The sequence below is a fragment of the Hibiscus syriacus genome, unplaced genomic scaffold (genome assembly GCF_006381635.1).
Source record: "Hibiscus syriacus cultivar Baekdansim isolate YM2019G1 unplaced genomic scaffold, ASM638163v2 tig00112758_pilon, whole genome shotgun sequence".
Taxonomy (NCBI): Eukaryota; Viridiplantae; Streptophyta; class Magnoliopsida; order Malvales; family Malvaceae; genus Hibiscus; species Hibiscus syriacus.
In genome coordinates, this window is record NW_024063396.1 from 503148 (window position 1) to 518708 (window position 15561).

The window sequence follows — 15561 nt, forward strand, 5'->3', positions numbered from 1 at the left end:
CTATTTATACTTTTATAAGTACTTCAAATAAATTATATTTAAATTATGATAAAATTAATTGTGGATTTATTTGATTAATTTTAGTGAAAAACGAGCCAATTGCAACAAACCTACGAGACCGTGTGAAATATTACCATGACATGTAAGTGGAACAAGGTCGTTTATCTAAACCCCAAAGGCACATGGACGTGGATTCGGCCCATACCCAACCCAAAACCGTTCGTCAACAATTTCATTTAATAACGTTGTAGCCATCATTCATATGCAACAGTGTGGAGAGTGGAGACCATCTACAAGGCGACGAGTTAAAGCGCAATGGAGGCAGCCGGCACCAACTCCAAAGGCAGAGAATTCAAGAGCGCACAAGATATGTGGAGGGAACAAATTGGAGATGTGATAAGAAGATTCAGTGGTACCGTCAAGGAGTTGCTTACCGGGAAGTAAGTCGAAATTTAACTTTGGGTCTCACTTTTTTTTTTGTATGTGGGCTAACAAACTGTTTAAATACTTGGTTTCTTTTGTTATTGTGAGAGAAGGGTGTGGATGCGTTCGCAGATGGGGTATTGGGTGGATTTGGACTAGTAAACGATGCTGATATTAAGGGCAGCGAGGCTTTTCTCAATACCCTTTTGCACGAAAGAGTCGGCTATGCTGAAAGAAATCAGCGCCTTGTTGCTCTTGGTAATTCTTTTTCTCTGCTTACCTTTGTGTGTTTTTCTTTAACGTCTTGTGAATTTAGATACCCAGTGTTTGTGCTGTTGAGGTAGTTTGGCTTGTAAATGTACATATTCAGTGATTAAGTGAAAGTGAATATGCCATTAATTGTGCAAGTGCAAAATTTCCATTGAGATTCTTTTGTGTTAGCCATAGGTGGAAAAACCTTGTACTATGAATTAATGGGAGAATGTGTTGGATGCAATGTTGAGTTCAAAATCTGCCATTTGTGGCTGAAGCTGGATAGCAAATAGCAAGATGACTTGAACGGACAACCCTGAAACTCATGTCCCATTCTCATATCCCTCCACTTAAAAGAAAAAAAAGGAGAGAAAATAATTAAGTTATTCGCATAATCACCTAAAAGAGCCTTAGTTTAGTGCAATAAACATGCCGTGTGTTATAAATTTTCATTTTACCTGGAATGCCTTATTTTGACTGAGAATTTGATTTAGTTGCTTGAAGAAGCTTTCTTACTTGCTATTTTGCTAGCATTATTTTTCCATTTTCTCTTATAGATTTGGGAAGAAACTTGCTGAGAACTCCCTCTCTTTCTCTTAAGGTTGTCTGTGTTTTAGGAGAGTGGCGGTGAGGCACAACTAGTCCAATATTGAATCACTATTTTGAGTGGGAATAGAGATAATTAAATTTCTATGTTATAGTGAAAAATTAATTTCGCAATAAAGCAGCAGTATTAATGTTGAGACTGTATTGAGTCGGAATAGAGGCACAACTGTTTTACAAACATATACATTTTAAGTCCATGGAAGCAGTTCTAATACCTGCTAATGACTCTAAATCCTAACTAAAATATTGCTCTGGGTAGGGCTTTAAACAAGACGAGTCGAGCTTGAGTATTGCTGAGCTCGACTCGAAATGTTTATAGCTGAGTTCGAATTGACTTGAAAGCTTGCGAGCTTAAAATTGTCAAACTCGACTTAAATTCGAAATAAAATGAATTTAAAAATTAAAAATTGATATATTGTTTTTTGGGTTGCTCATGAGCTTTTCGAGTGATGTATTAGGTAGCTCGCTTCGGCTCATCAAGAATTCAAGTTGAATCCATTTGGTTCGAGTATTGACCGAGATTTGATCGAGTCAAACTCGAGTAGCTTGCGATCCATCTCCCTAGCTCTAGGGTATTGAACCCTTAGATATTTCATTTATTCTGATGTTTTTAACTCTAGTTGACAATTATAAGCTCTTTGTTTCCATGGTGATTAAAATAGTGCAGATTGTGGTTCTGGCATAGGGAGAATAACCAAGAAACTTCTCATTAGATATTTTAATGAGGCGAGTTATTTTTCCTCTTTCTAATTGTATATTTTCAATATTACCTACATTTACTGTCTTTGCAGTTAATATATATGTGCTTCTTAGTTATCTAAAGATTTTTTTTTAAAGAAACATTGTTACGCGAGGAATTGGTCATATATACTTCCGTTAGGCTTGCTTGATCATTTCATAGCTATATGCTTTTAAGTGGACAAGAAAGGCTAATTGAATTGATAACCATATTTGTATCTAGGAAAACCAGAATATCGGCTAAACTTTGTATTGGAAAAAGAATGGTTTAGGGTTCTAAACCACAATCAAGTAAATCCAAGAACAATACAACTAGCAAATGTGTTAGAAGTTCGTTATAACAGTGTTACACCAGCTTCAAGTCCTAGTCCATAGACTAGATGGACACTGTCCCATCTAAGCGTTATCCATCAGAACTCGTTGAAAATTACAAACTGGTCACATGAGAACTTTATAAAATGAAAACATGATTACAAACTATAAGTAAAACAACCCAAATTATTGATTTCAGACATGTAGCATACACCTCAATCAGGAATGCTGTTAGGATATAATACTAGGAAAAACATATAAAATTACGGTGAGTTGCAGTGGATTGAGTTGTCAATGAGCCCTCTGCTATTTACGGTGATTTTGTTCATCGCCAATGTGAGTTGATTATGTTAATTTTTTCATATAAATTAGAAACTTGATAGTCAATTCTATTTTTTTTTGTATTTTATTATTTTAGTAGTTCACTCCTGATGCTGCAAGGTACAACGTTATTTGGTGGGTTCAGTGGTGCATTGGGCATCTGATAGATGACGACTTATCTCATTTTTCAAGAGAGCAAAGGTGAATCAATCTTCTTCTTGGGACAAAACTTAAACTTCTATTTGACACGTTCTGCTGTGTAGAAGTGCATGGAAAGATGATAATGTGCTGACACTTTCTGGTTGTTTTCTACTGTATTCTTGAAGTGCCTTGCTTTCTGTTTTTTGAATGACTAATTGTCAGATTATCGCAGTGCTTTCTGTTAATACCTCGAGGTTCTCGTCTGTTCTTTTTACATGAGTTGAAAGATTCTATTTTTTGTAATTTAATTTAATACGCTGATTAGTGTGATTCCAGGTAGGCCTTAAACCAGGTGGATTCTTTATGTTGAAAGAGAACATTGCGAGAAACGGTATTATATTATGATTTGATTTCCATAGAATGCTTCATTGCCCCCCCCTCCCCTTTCTTGAGAAATGCTCTAGTATTTGTTTTTTTTTGCATTCCTCAAACTTCCTTATATTTTGGTAAATTTTCATGAAGTTGTTTTATGGTAACTACTGTTCAATTTTTTATTCATCTGTCTTCCTTGAATAAAAAAAAATATTGTCCCTTAAAAAGGGGTAAAATGTAAAAGGTCCTTATGTTCCCACTCCTGTTATTCTCCCTTGGTCATAAAGTGATATGCAATATCAAACTAGTGAACTTGGTTAAATGGTTGTATTTCTGTAACCGGACTCAACTCTATAGGAACTATAAATCTTCGTCGTCTTTAAAGAGTTCTGGAATTCTTCCAGTGGCAAATAGAGTTTCGCTGAGCTATTATTATTTTCCCTTGAATGCAATTCCGTTGCTCCGGCGGCATAATTTATCCTCTTATTATTATTTTAATCTTATTATTCTTGAAAACAGGACCAGAAAGGATTGCCTGAGGAATTGTTTACTGTGAAGATGTATGCTTTAACATCTGTAGCACCAAAGAAAGTTCATAAGACCCGATCTAAGGTGCAAGCTAACAGACCCACCATCATTAAATGATTTGTTGCTCTGTTCTTCTAGTGTAGAAGCGCTCAGTTTTCGTGTGCTGCATGCATATTGTTGTATCCGAGAGTAAGAAAATGCTTTTTCCTTGATAAGAACAATTGATGGGTAAATGATATATACATGAACAACTAATTGAGTTTATGTAAATTGCCACTATAATATGTTGACGCATTTGTATCATTCACTGTGTTCGAGAGTGGACTTTAGCGATCATTTTGTAAATCTTACCCAAGCTAAGTTGCCTGCATGTTTGATGATCTGCACACATTAAGCCAATGCATATTGTCTGTCTGGCTTGATCAAGTGTATTCTCGGTCAGTTTCATTTCTCATCAATCACCTTCTGCAACTTTCCAGGGTAAACCATTTTAACATACTTGATGAGTCCTGCTTCGTCCCCTTCAAATTCATCTTGCAGTGTCCGGTCCGTTATCATCTCCAGCACGAAAACTCCGAATCTATGGATCTCTGAGACACAGCACAAAACAAGTCAATGAGCTTAGGTAAAACTTAATTGAATACATATTCGGATTATATTAGACTCACTCTTTGTGATGCTGATTTCGCCAACCCTAAACCTTGCAATCAAAGGCTCACCATTTTCATGGAGCAAAACGCTGCTTGTTTTAACATCACAACCGATCTCAGGCCATTGGTCTTGAAGATAACACATTGCTTTCAAAACACCAACCAACACCTTGAATCTATGTTTCCAAGATGGACCTGTTTCCGATAGCCACATGTCGACGCTCACTTGGCCTATCCATTTGGTGACAAGGGCCCTCATGTGTCGATCACTACACCAACCATAAACTAGTACAAGTTCTTATGGCGCAACTGAACCAAAATTTACATTCCTCAACATACTTCCTATGACACTTTTCCCCTGATTTGTTGCTATCCAAGTAGGTTTCAACTCTCACTTGAGTACCACCCCTTAAGACCCCTCTATACACAACAAAACCCTCACCTTTTCCCACCATATTCTTCTTTGAGAACCCATTGGTGGCTGCTTTCAGCATTGCAGGTGTGAACTTGTGCTTATTCCGAAGCAGCCTCGGTAAGTAATCCGGCCTACGAAAGCACAGCCACCACAAGCAACCAACCATGAAAACGACTACCAACGGAAACCCAACAAATATCATCACGGCCTTTATCTTATACTTTTGGTGACTTGGGATGATCCCAGACTGGAAAAAACACGAAGGATTGAACCGTTCGAAGAATCGAGAATCTGATATCTTAGCCTCAGAGAAACGGTTGTATGAAAGATTAAGAACCTTAAGGTTTGTCAAACGGGATAAGTTTTCTATTGGGACATCCCCTGTAAGGCCATTGTGGCTTAAATCAAGAGACTGTATTTGCGTGCAGAACAGGACATCAATGGGGAAAGTACTCTTTAGAGAGTTGTTGGAGAGATCAATGGAAACGACGGTGATGGGACAATATTTCCAGAAAAAGTGAACGATAAGTAGAGTGGGGCGATCTTGGGACGGTTTTGAAGGTCGATTTTCGGGAACGTTTCGATGCAGTTTGGGTTCTTCGACTCGTTGCAGAGGTGGCTGGCGACAATGGTGAACTTAAAGATGGTATCGAGGTCCATAGGAGATGAACCACAATACCTTAGTGATGGAATTTTCAAACAGTTTGAAGTGATTGTGGTGTTGAAATCTGGAGGTGGGTGCAAATTCGCGAGGTCCTCAACGACTGTTCCAGAAAACACTGGTTCCATGTAAGAGATGAACATGAGAAGAATCCATATGAGAGCCATGGGCGCACTTTCATTTTTCTTAGGTTAGATGTTGAAAATGAAGTTTTAACCTTCGAAATTTTGGAGCGGTTAATGGTAGTTTAATTACAAGTTACTAAGGGTTTTTTTTTCCCTTGTTAGAGTGAGGTAAGGGACAGGGCTTTTGAGTTTTGATCGATGGTTGTGATGACATTTGGTCAAATATACAAGAAAAATCATGTTAAATTACTATTTTCTTTTATTTCGATCATCAATTTTTTTATTAAAATATAATAATGTTGGTACTATGAGAGACATAATAGAAAGTATCAAAGTATTGAAACTATTTATTTTAAAAAAATAATATTATTTTTTAACAAATTCATGCGTTTGAATCAATTAATTAATTATGTATTCAATGAAACTGATTAACATACAAATCAATGTCTTTAAATTTTTAACATAAAGTGAAGGAAACGGTGAACAATGCACCGTTGAACCATGAGAACTGTTTTAAAATGCACCGGTGAACAATGCCGGTTTGAAACAGTTTTAGAGCTGTGATTCAAATGCGGGCAGCAGCCCTCCACTCCTATAAACCATTGAACCATGAGAACAATGCACCGCATTCATTCGGAAACATGAAAGCTTTAAGCTCTGCTGTTCTCGTCGTTTTGTTGTCCATTTCATTGGTGTCATCTCACGATCAAATCGATTTTCATCATTTTCTCCGATGCCTTCCTGCTCATTCTCATCGTTCCTTTCCGATTGCTGAAGCCATATTGGTTCCCAGCAATTCCTCTTTCCAATCTATTTACCAGCTACGTGCGAATAACCTTCGAATATTATCGTCTGCAACCTCGAGACCGGTGGCCATTATAACCGCCTTGCATCCATCCCACGCTCAAGCCACCGTCATTTGCGCCAAACGCCATGGTTTGCAAGTTCGGATCCGAAGTGGTGGCCATGATTACGAGGGACTGTCGTACACCTCTAGTGTCCCATTTGTTATTATGGATATGTTCAACCTTAACTCTATAGATATAGATATGAGAACCAAAACGGCATGGATTCAAGCCGGGGCCACAACCGGCGAACTTTATTATAGAATAGCCGAGAAAAGAAAAGTCCATGGGTTCCCATCCGGTGTTTGCACCACTCTCGGCATTGGTGGACACCTGAGTGGAGTTGGCTATGGGGTTCTTATGAGAAAATACGGCCTCTCCATCGATCATATCATCGACGCACAGTTGGTCGATGCGGACGGTAGAATCCATAACCGTAGATCAATGGGAGAAGATGTGTTTTGGGCAATAAGGGGAGGTGGAATAACTAGCTTTGGTGTCATCCTTGCATGGAGGGTCAAACTGGTTCGTGTCCCGCCGAAGGTTACCGTTTTCACCGTGCAAAGGACATTGGACCAAGGGGCAACGGAACTCGCTTATCGTTGGCAACAAGTTGCACCAAAGCTCCCTAAAAATCTCTTTGTTAGACTTTAATCCGTGCCTATTAAGAATGACGGCAACAATAAAACCATTAGGGTTTCATTCATCGGTCATTTTCTAGGAAAAACTAGTAAACTTGTAAGATTGATGAACGTGAAGTTTCCGGAATTGGGTTTGACTCGAGATGATTGTTTAGAGATGAGTTGGATGGAATCGATCCTCTATTGGGCCGGTTTGCCTAATGGAACCTCCATTGATGCGTTGCTGGATAGAGTGCAGGTGAACCGAGTATACTACAAGACAAAGTCTGACTACTACAAAGCAATGATTCCTAAACAAGGGCTGGAGACATTATGGGAAGCGATGATGGACATCGAAGACATCATTGTACAACTGAACACTTACGGTGGAAGATGGAAGAGATTTCGGAGACGGAAACCGCGTTTGCTCACCGTGGCGGGAACCTCTTCATGGCCCAATACATGGTGTACTGGACTCAGCCCGACGGAGGCTTTGGCGCTGCGGGGCGTTACGTGGAGCTATCAAGAGGGCTGTACAGTGCGATGGCGCCATACGCATCGAGGAACCCGAGAGAAGCGTTCATCAACTACCGGGACTCGACGTTGGCAGCAACGAAAGCGGAGGGATGGATTTCGAGGTCACCAAGGAATATGGGACTAAGTATTTCGGGCACAATTTCTTGAGGCTGGCGGGTGTGAAAGCCATGATAGACCCTGACAATTTCTTCAAGAATGAGCAAAGCATTCCGCCATTTCCAATGCGACCAATTCATTGAACAACCGTCTTCTACCACCTTCAATAAAATTCAAACCAAAATATATTCTGGATTTTAGTTTCTCTGCCCAACACATGACTTCTTGTCACATGTATCACTTGTTACATCTTCTACGTACCACACACACACAAAATATATGAATTAGTGTTAGGGATTTGATTCCAATTTTGGATTTCAATTGTATCCAAATTGATAGCGTTGGATATTTTTTTTTGAAATTTCATATTAGGATCAAGTGTCTAAAATAAATAAATTTTTTAATAATCAAAATAATTATACGATATTATCTATTAAGAGCTTTTTCTAGACTATTAACAACGTACAGAACCCTATAAATGCAATTACTCAACTCAGATCATTTAAGGAGAATAATATTTAATTTTACCGATGAAACCATTGAAAATATGATTTTAGATTTGAAAAAATCTAATATTTACCTATAATTTTTTTCTATTAATATAAAACATGAATAAAGTAAAAATTATGTTATTCTAGAAACACATGCACTTTCCATTTGTTTTCTAATTTGTTTAATTTTCTCAACCGCGTAAATTGCGTAATTCTAGAAGCATTACACTTTAAATTTGAATTTGAAACACATAATCTAAGATATAAAATAATAATAATAATAATAATTTATTTTGCTTTTTCTTTTAGGATAAAATAGTCAAAACCAAAAACACAGGTTGAATATCAATGAAACTTGTGTTATAAAGATGGCGAGTTTAGAGACTATTTATTGTTTACTATGTGTATTCACGAAGTGACATTCAAATGATCTATCCAAAATATTACTTTACATTGTTTAAATACTATTATTATTGTAAAAAATATTATTTTCACCTTATCTATTATATAATAAGGTATAACTGCCTCTCTCCTCTATATCCATATCCCAAGCCTCGTCATAGTTTGATGGTTTGTGGTGTTTGCTTAGTATAGTGTTGTGATCTAAAGCCTCCGGTCTGCTGTTAGTTTTTTGTGTACAGGTGTGGTTTTGCGCGGCTACAGTGTTGTTTTGGTGTTCTAACTGCGATAAAGTTGCGAGGTGTTGTTCATCTGGTTAAGAGTATTATGTTATTTTATTAAGGTTTAGATAGATTTTTAACGAGACTTTTAACTTAAGTTTGTTTAATAAATTATATATCGCAGAGAAAAAAATCTAAATATCTCTACATTTATTCACAAAATAAAATGAAAGCTTTGAGCTTCATCATTCCCACAACTTCACTATTTGTTTTGGTATCAATTTCATTGGTAACATCTTCTGATTCAATCGATGTCGACAATTTTGTATGATGTCTTTCTATACATTTCGGCCATTCTGTTTCTACAGCCAACACTATATTAACTCCCAATGGTTCATCTTTTCTATTTACTTATCAATTACGTGCAAATAATCTTCGAATCTTCTTGTCTGCAACCTCAAGGCCGGAGGTCATTATAACTGCCTTGCATCCATTTCACGCTCAAGCCACCGTTATTTGTGCCAAGCGCCACGGTTTCCAAGTGGCGGCCATGATTTCGAAGGACTTTCGTCACTTCCGAAGTTCCATTTGTCATTCTTGACATGTTCAATCTCCGGTGTTGATATGACGAGCGAGAAGGCGGGTTCCACTACAGACAAACTTTATTATAGGATAGCTATCGAGGAGGTTGTACCGCACAATGGCGCCATATGCATATAGCAACCCGAGGGAAGCGTTTGTCAACTATCAGGATCTCGACATCGGCAGCAACGAAAGCGGTGAGACAGATTTGGAGGTTGCGAAGGATTTGTAGGAAAATAATACTGCTACAAAATAAAATCGTTATCATTGACTATCAAATAATGAAGAAAATAGATCTATTTACTGTGTCGTGATATGAAAGTCAATAACTTAAAAGTAATTTCGTCTGGATTGATGTAATCTCGAAAGTGGATGCTGTCCCCCAAAGTTAACACTAGTTAATATCATAAAAAAAATATATAAACAATTTTCTTTTATTCTTACTCAAGTAAATTAGAGTAAATCATAGCCGCATGTTTGCATTTTAAAATAAAAAATGAATGCCATCAAATTATGAAAACTTTAAAAAAAACGTCATTTATGATTTCGTCTCTTAAAATAGTTTTTTCCTAATTTTCCAAAAGAGAAATCAATAATTAGGAATATTATGGATTTACAATATCTTCTTCTTCCTCAATTCTAAGAGTATAATAATACAAATTTAATTGTTACAAGATTTTTTAGTAGCATTATCTATCACATTAATCAAATATTAATTTGAAGAGACCATTAACAATTCAACAGCTATACCAAAAGTCTTACATTAATAAGATTATTAATTTTCACTCTTTAACTTTCTCTATGTTAAAAAGTGTATATAACGTGGATCAAATCAATGTTTTCAAACTTTGAATAAGATTAGTGTTGTATTTGATTTTGGAATATGGCGTTAAGTGAGAAGAGCAACTGGTGACGAAATGGGAAAGGGCCAGGTGACCACACTCTATGTGGAGAACATTCCAGCAATCTTTCACTGGAAAAGACTATGGCAATCCTTTGGAAGACATAGTGATGTAGTGGACGCGTTCATAGCAAGAAAAAAGAATAGAAGATGAATCACGTTTGGTTTCATAAGATTTGCAAGGAGGTCAGATGCGGAAAGGGCCATTGAAAGAATGAATGCCTTATCATTCTATGGCTGTAGTGTAACACCCTAAATCCTATTGGGTCTAAAGTGCCACGTTAGTCTACCGAGACAACCCTGATTTTCAAAAGCATGTTCATTTTCCTTTCAAACATATCGAATGATATCATAATTAAAACGTAATTAATTGTTATAAAACATTTTATAAAAACTGGAACTCTGTGACACATAATTTAAAACTAAATAATACATCTTGAAGTTTACAACTCAAATACATAAGTAAGGTTCTATGAATACACATGCCCACTAAAGCTACAATATAATACTCTGACGGAGATGCCAAAAATCTTGGGTCTCTAATCGCAATACCAAAACTATGATAGAATGCAATAAGCTTGATACAAATCCAACACAAAATATACATATATTATTGGCATTGCCATCAACACATGGAAGTGCCTTAGCACTGGCACAAAAGTGCATTCGCACTAATACAAAAGTGCCTTAACACTGGGGAGAGAATCTGAATATCTCTACTTTTATATTCGAATAAAACATGCATACGAGTAGTTCGGGTGTCCTTATTGTTTCTCGAGCAACAAACAAAGGAATAAATCTTGTAGAATCTTACCTCAAAAAGTTCACATGGTTATCACACATATAGTATTATTATCTCCTTGTTATCTTGTCACTATTGTCATTCACAACACAAGTAGGCGAGGACATTCCCTAACTTACTAGTATTTCGACTGTTATCTCTTTAGAACGCTATGCAAAAGCTTAACAATATTTTAGCGTCTTATATCCTTAAGACAATTCATATTCGTTATCATCCATGCATACCCAAGGCCCAAAGGTCATACAACACTGACATCGCTAACCCACTCCTCGCGCGTGTTCGGGCCTCGCGCCCTAGTTAGCTCCTGAAGTGCCTCACACACTGACTATACCTCACTAGGGCAACTAAGGTAACCCGACTGTACCCTAGCATAGCAGGACTCTCCAAAGTGAGGTGATCCTCTCACTAGCCGCTATCTCGCTCGTTCGTTGCTTAAGGCATTTTAGTCCCTTAGACTCAAGAGAAGTCTCTACAGTTTCGTGATTCAATGAAAATTATCGAGTTTGCTGATCACTATCTAAAATACTAGCTAGGCCAAAACCCGTCTCGGGTCCAATAATAAGTAGCAACACTCTAGTCGTTCTTATCAAACTTCTCTTCAGTACCTCTTGAATTGAAAGTGAATGCTTACAATTTCTGGGTTCAGTAACGTCCTCGAAGCTCATGCTTTCTAATGATACTAAATCAGAAATTGATTGTACCGTTTATCGGTAATTCCTCTGTAACGATCCTTGTCCTCAATATTCTGTATACGTCATTGACTGAAGAGATTACGACATATTACGCTTAATATGGTTACATCTGATGTAACTCACTCCTATAAGTGTTTTTAGGTATGCTTGGTCATTTATGACCCTCATGGACTAAGTCTTACTATTACAGATCATATTTAGCTCTTAAGGGCCTTAAACAGGTCAAATCTAACCATTCAAAGTGAGTAGTATCGAAACTCTACTTACAGTATCGATACCTTAGGGTCAAGTATTGATACCCCTATGAGCATCGATACAAAAAATGCATTTTGTTGCGAAAATAGACCCTCAATACCGATACTAACACCCTGAGTATCGGTACTGTATAGGCAATATCAATACTCCATTTGGCAATATCGATACTCTAGTCCAAAATCCCTAAGTTTTGGCCCTATTTCATCTTGTATCGATATTGTTCATCCCAATTTTGATACTTAAACCCTAAAATAGTTATTTTAGGCTCAGAAATCACTCAAAAATCATCCCAAAAGACTTGTTTTGGTTTCTAAACTTATTCTGAAGCTTTAGTAAGCTGTCATAAAAACACATTTACAACACCTAAAACGTGATTTGCTCGAGAAATCAAAAGTAAACTTTAAAATGCTCAAATCACCAAATCTTAGCAAAATCTACAAATTTATGAAAACTTAATACTCCAAAGGATTAAAAATACACTACCTTGATGCTTGAATCCCGAAATTGAGCTTCTTGCTTAGCCACACTCTTCTCCTTGGTGATTTGGATGGAAACCCCAATTTTCGTTAACTAGGAATAAACCAAGACTTTGATTCTTTAAAACTATGTTGTATGGGGATTAAGAACAAAAATGAAACAATAAAAAGGTTTAAGGCCTTACCTTGGAGTTATGGCTACTTAGAGAAGATGAAGAAAGAAGAAACGAAGAGAAGAGAAATAGGATGAGATATAAAACCCCATCTTTGCAAAATAAGAAAATTGCACAATTAGTCATTCTTTGTTTTCTACAATTTAAAGTCTTTTTTTTATAGCTAATCGGGCCCAAAACCAAACCCAATTAAGCCCAACGACTTTACTTAAAAATTTCACGATGTACACTTAGTTCCGGATAAAGCTAAAACTATTGGCACCAAATTTAGAGGGTTACATGTAGATTAACATTATCCTAGCAAAATTTAAAGCAAGAATATCCTTTCGGAGGATAGTTAATTTTGAGCATTTTCAAAAACCTGTAAATGGCGATGGAATAAGTAGGATGACTACAGGTATCTCAGGCATGCGAATTAACACTTTAAAAGAGGGCAATAAGATGGAGAAACAGAAGTATGTTTCGGAGGAAGGTGGAAGTGGCTTTGTTAAAGAAGAATAAGTAAGGAGAATAATTGATCATATTGATCCTGAAGAATTGAAGCTTAAGAGATGTTTGATTGGGGAAACATCATCTGTTTGTAGTGCAAAGAGTATTCAATTAAGACTACAAGACTGAGGGCTTGAAAAAACTAAAAATTCTGAGAATCGATGGAAAAACTTTTCTCATATCAATAGAAGATGAAGAATTGTTCTTGTTTCTTGAAGATTTAACTTGGTCGTATCTTAAAGAGATATTTTGTAACACCCCAATTTAAGGGCTAAATTTAAGAAATTATAAAGTGGTGAATTTAATTGGAATTTTGGAAGGAAATTGAGGATTAAATTGTAAAATTTCAAAGTTGGTAGACCGTTTTAAGAAATACATGAAATTCAGTGGCTAAACTCATGATTTGACCATTTTTCTTTAGGAGTTAATATAAACCCCATTTCCCGTGCATTTTCTACAGAAAATGCTCATAATTCATCTCACCGGTCAACAACTTACAACTCCGATCTACTCGCCGTCTGACCTCCGATCGACGAGCCGAAACCACCATCGTGTTCGTTGTCGACCAAGGAACAAAACCCCTCAAACCTTTCGTCGTGAATCGTCACCGTTCATCATTAATTTCAGTCGGAAGTATCGTCGATAATAACTCGATTTAAGTTGGTTTTTCATCGATTCACGACGATTCAATGATTCGTTTACGACACCTCCCGCACCATCGTGTTCCTTGCATCGTTCCGAGTCCGCTGGTGTCATCCTTGGTCTCTGTCGACGGCGGCGCGTGAGGAGGTGAAGCGGTCAAAATTTCCGATATGTTGAAATCGAGCACTCCACCGCTCAAAATTGTGAACCGAGCTTTGTAAGTGCCTCAAAATCGCTTAAAATAATTTTTAGGAATTTTTCCAAGAATTTTCCGACACCGTAGCACTGTTCACGCGCCACACGCGCCACCCCTGAGAGTGGGCATCGTCTCGGTGATAATTTAGTAATTAATTTATGTTTGGGTGCTATTTGTGTAAAATTCGGGTGTTAGATTGGTAAATATTTACAGAATGTGGCTAATTTGGTAATTACTTTCTATTAGGGTGATATTTGTGTAAAACGGTCAACTGTTGACCGTTGACCGACGTTGACCACAGTTGACCAGAACTTTGACTGGCTTTGACCGGGCATTAAACGACCTTTGACTTTGACCGACTATACCTATCCTGATATTTTTCGACGTTCCAAATCCGATTCCGCAGTCCATTTTTCAAAATTTGGACCCGAAGGACTCGAAATTTCCAGTCAAACCCGTTGACTTTGATTTTGACCGAAAATTTTAAAATTTTGAAAAGTCATATTTTATGCTTTCGATGTCCTAAATCTGAAGTCCGTTTCGCCAAATTCGAAACCGATAAGTTGGTTTTAACTAATTTATCATATGATTCGATCTGTTTTCCGGAATTAAGCCCCGTTTTTGATGAAATGTTTATTGTTATGTATCTGAGGAATTATTGGAAGATGATTTCAAGATCAATGTCGTTTGAATGGACTTTAATGGTCGATCAGTATGGCACGAAAATCGAGGTAATACTTTACTACATCTTTATGCTTTATGGAACATGTGAATATTAGTAAATGCATGATTAAGATAATGTTGGTCTCATTTGTGTAGTTAATTAGTTTCTACACTCGATCTGAATACGGTAAAAGGGTTCAGTAATTGATTATGGTTCAGATGACTTTTTATAAGAAATTGAGGGATTGTTACAATTAAACTACAAGTTCTGTGCTTAGTGATAAAGAAATCAACCTGGATATGTAACTTATAGTTTATTTTATCAAAGGTTAAATGTTAAAGGTACTTGGATGAGAAATTATGAGAATACTCCAGTAGAGTAAAATTACGAAAATACCCTTATGTTATAAAAAGACAAGATTTGACTATGAAAGTTGGATAAGAGGTTTTTAAAGACATATTGATATGATGAAACTACTGATGTGCATAAGAAATGCTAGTTTTGCTTAGAAAATATAGATAACCGGTTTTTAACCCAAGAGGATTTGAGCAAGATGCTAGAAGTCTGTTAATGAATCATTTCAAGATAAGAGAATGTTGGAGAAAGCAATTAACCATAGGATCTTTAAATTATAATTATTTTCGTTAAGAGCTAATATCGAAATTATCTAGTTAAGAAATTACGAAAATGCCCTTGAGAGATAAAATAGTATGAGTTGACCTTGAATAAGAAAGTACTTTGAGAATTCGTACTTAAATCGATTAAGTATGGATTTGATTGTTAAGATCCTGACTTAGTGCAGAAAATTTCTGATAACCTGTTTGTAACTTCTGAGAAGGCAATAGACCTGAAAATCTCTGAGTTAAGAATAAATTATCGAGGGTACTCTTCTGTCAAAATTGTTCGTATAGAATGTAATAGATAATAAGTCTGAAT

The 15561-nt window shown here is 36.7% G+C and overlaps 1 long non-coding RNA gene and 3 pseudogenes across 1 annotated transcript; 3 read left to right on the top strand and 1 right to left on the bottom strand.

Annotated features, from left to right (window-relative positions):
• Positions 1 to 286: 286 nt before the first annotated feature.
• Positions 287 to 798, top strand: LOC120183350 (annotated as a pseudogene).
• A 1650-nt stretch (positions 799 to 2448) lies between these two features.
• On the top strand, positions 2449 to 4029 carry LOC120183351. The gene is made up of 2 exons (XR_005521939.1): positions 2449 to 3184; positions 3685 to 4029. It is a non-coding gene; the product is annotated as an uncharacterized LOC120183351 (long non-coding RNA).
• Positions 4030 to 4137: 108 nt separating this feature from the next.
• On the bottom strand, positions 4138 to 5601 carry LOC120183341 (annotated as a pseudogene).
• Positions 5602 to 6185: 584 nt separating this feature from the next.
• Positions 6186 to 7844, top strand: LOC120183321 (annotated as a pseudogene).
• Positions 7845 to 15561: the final 7717 nt, after the last annotated feature.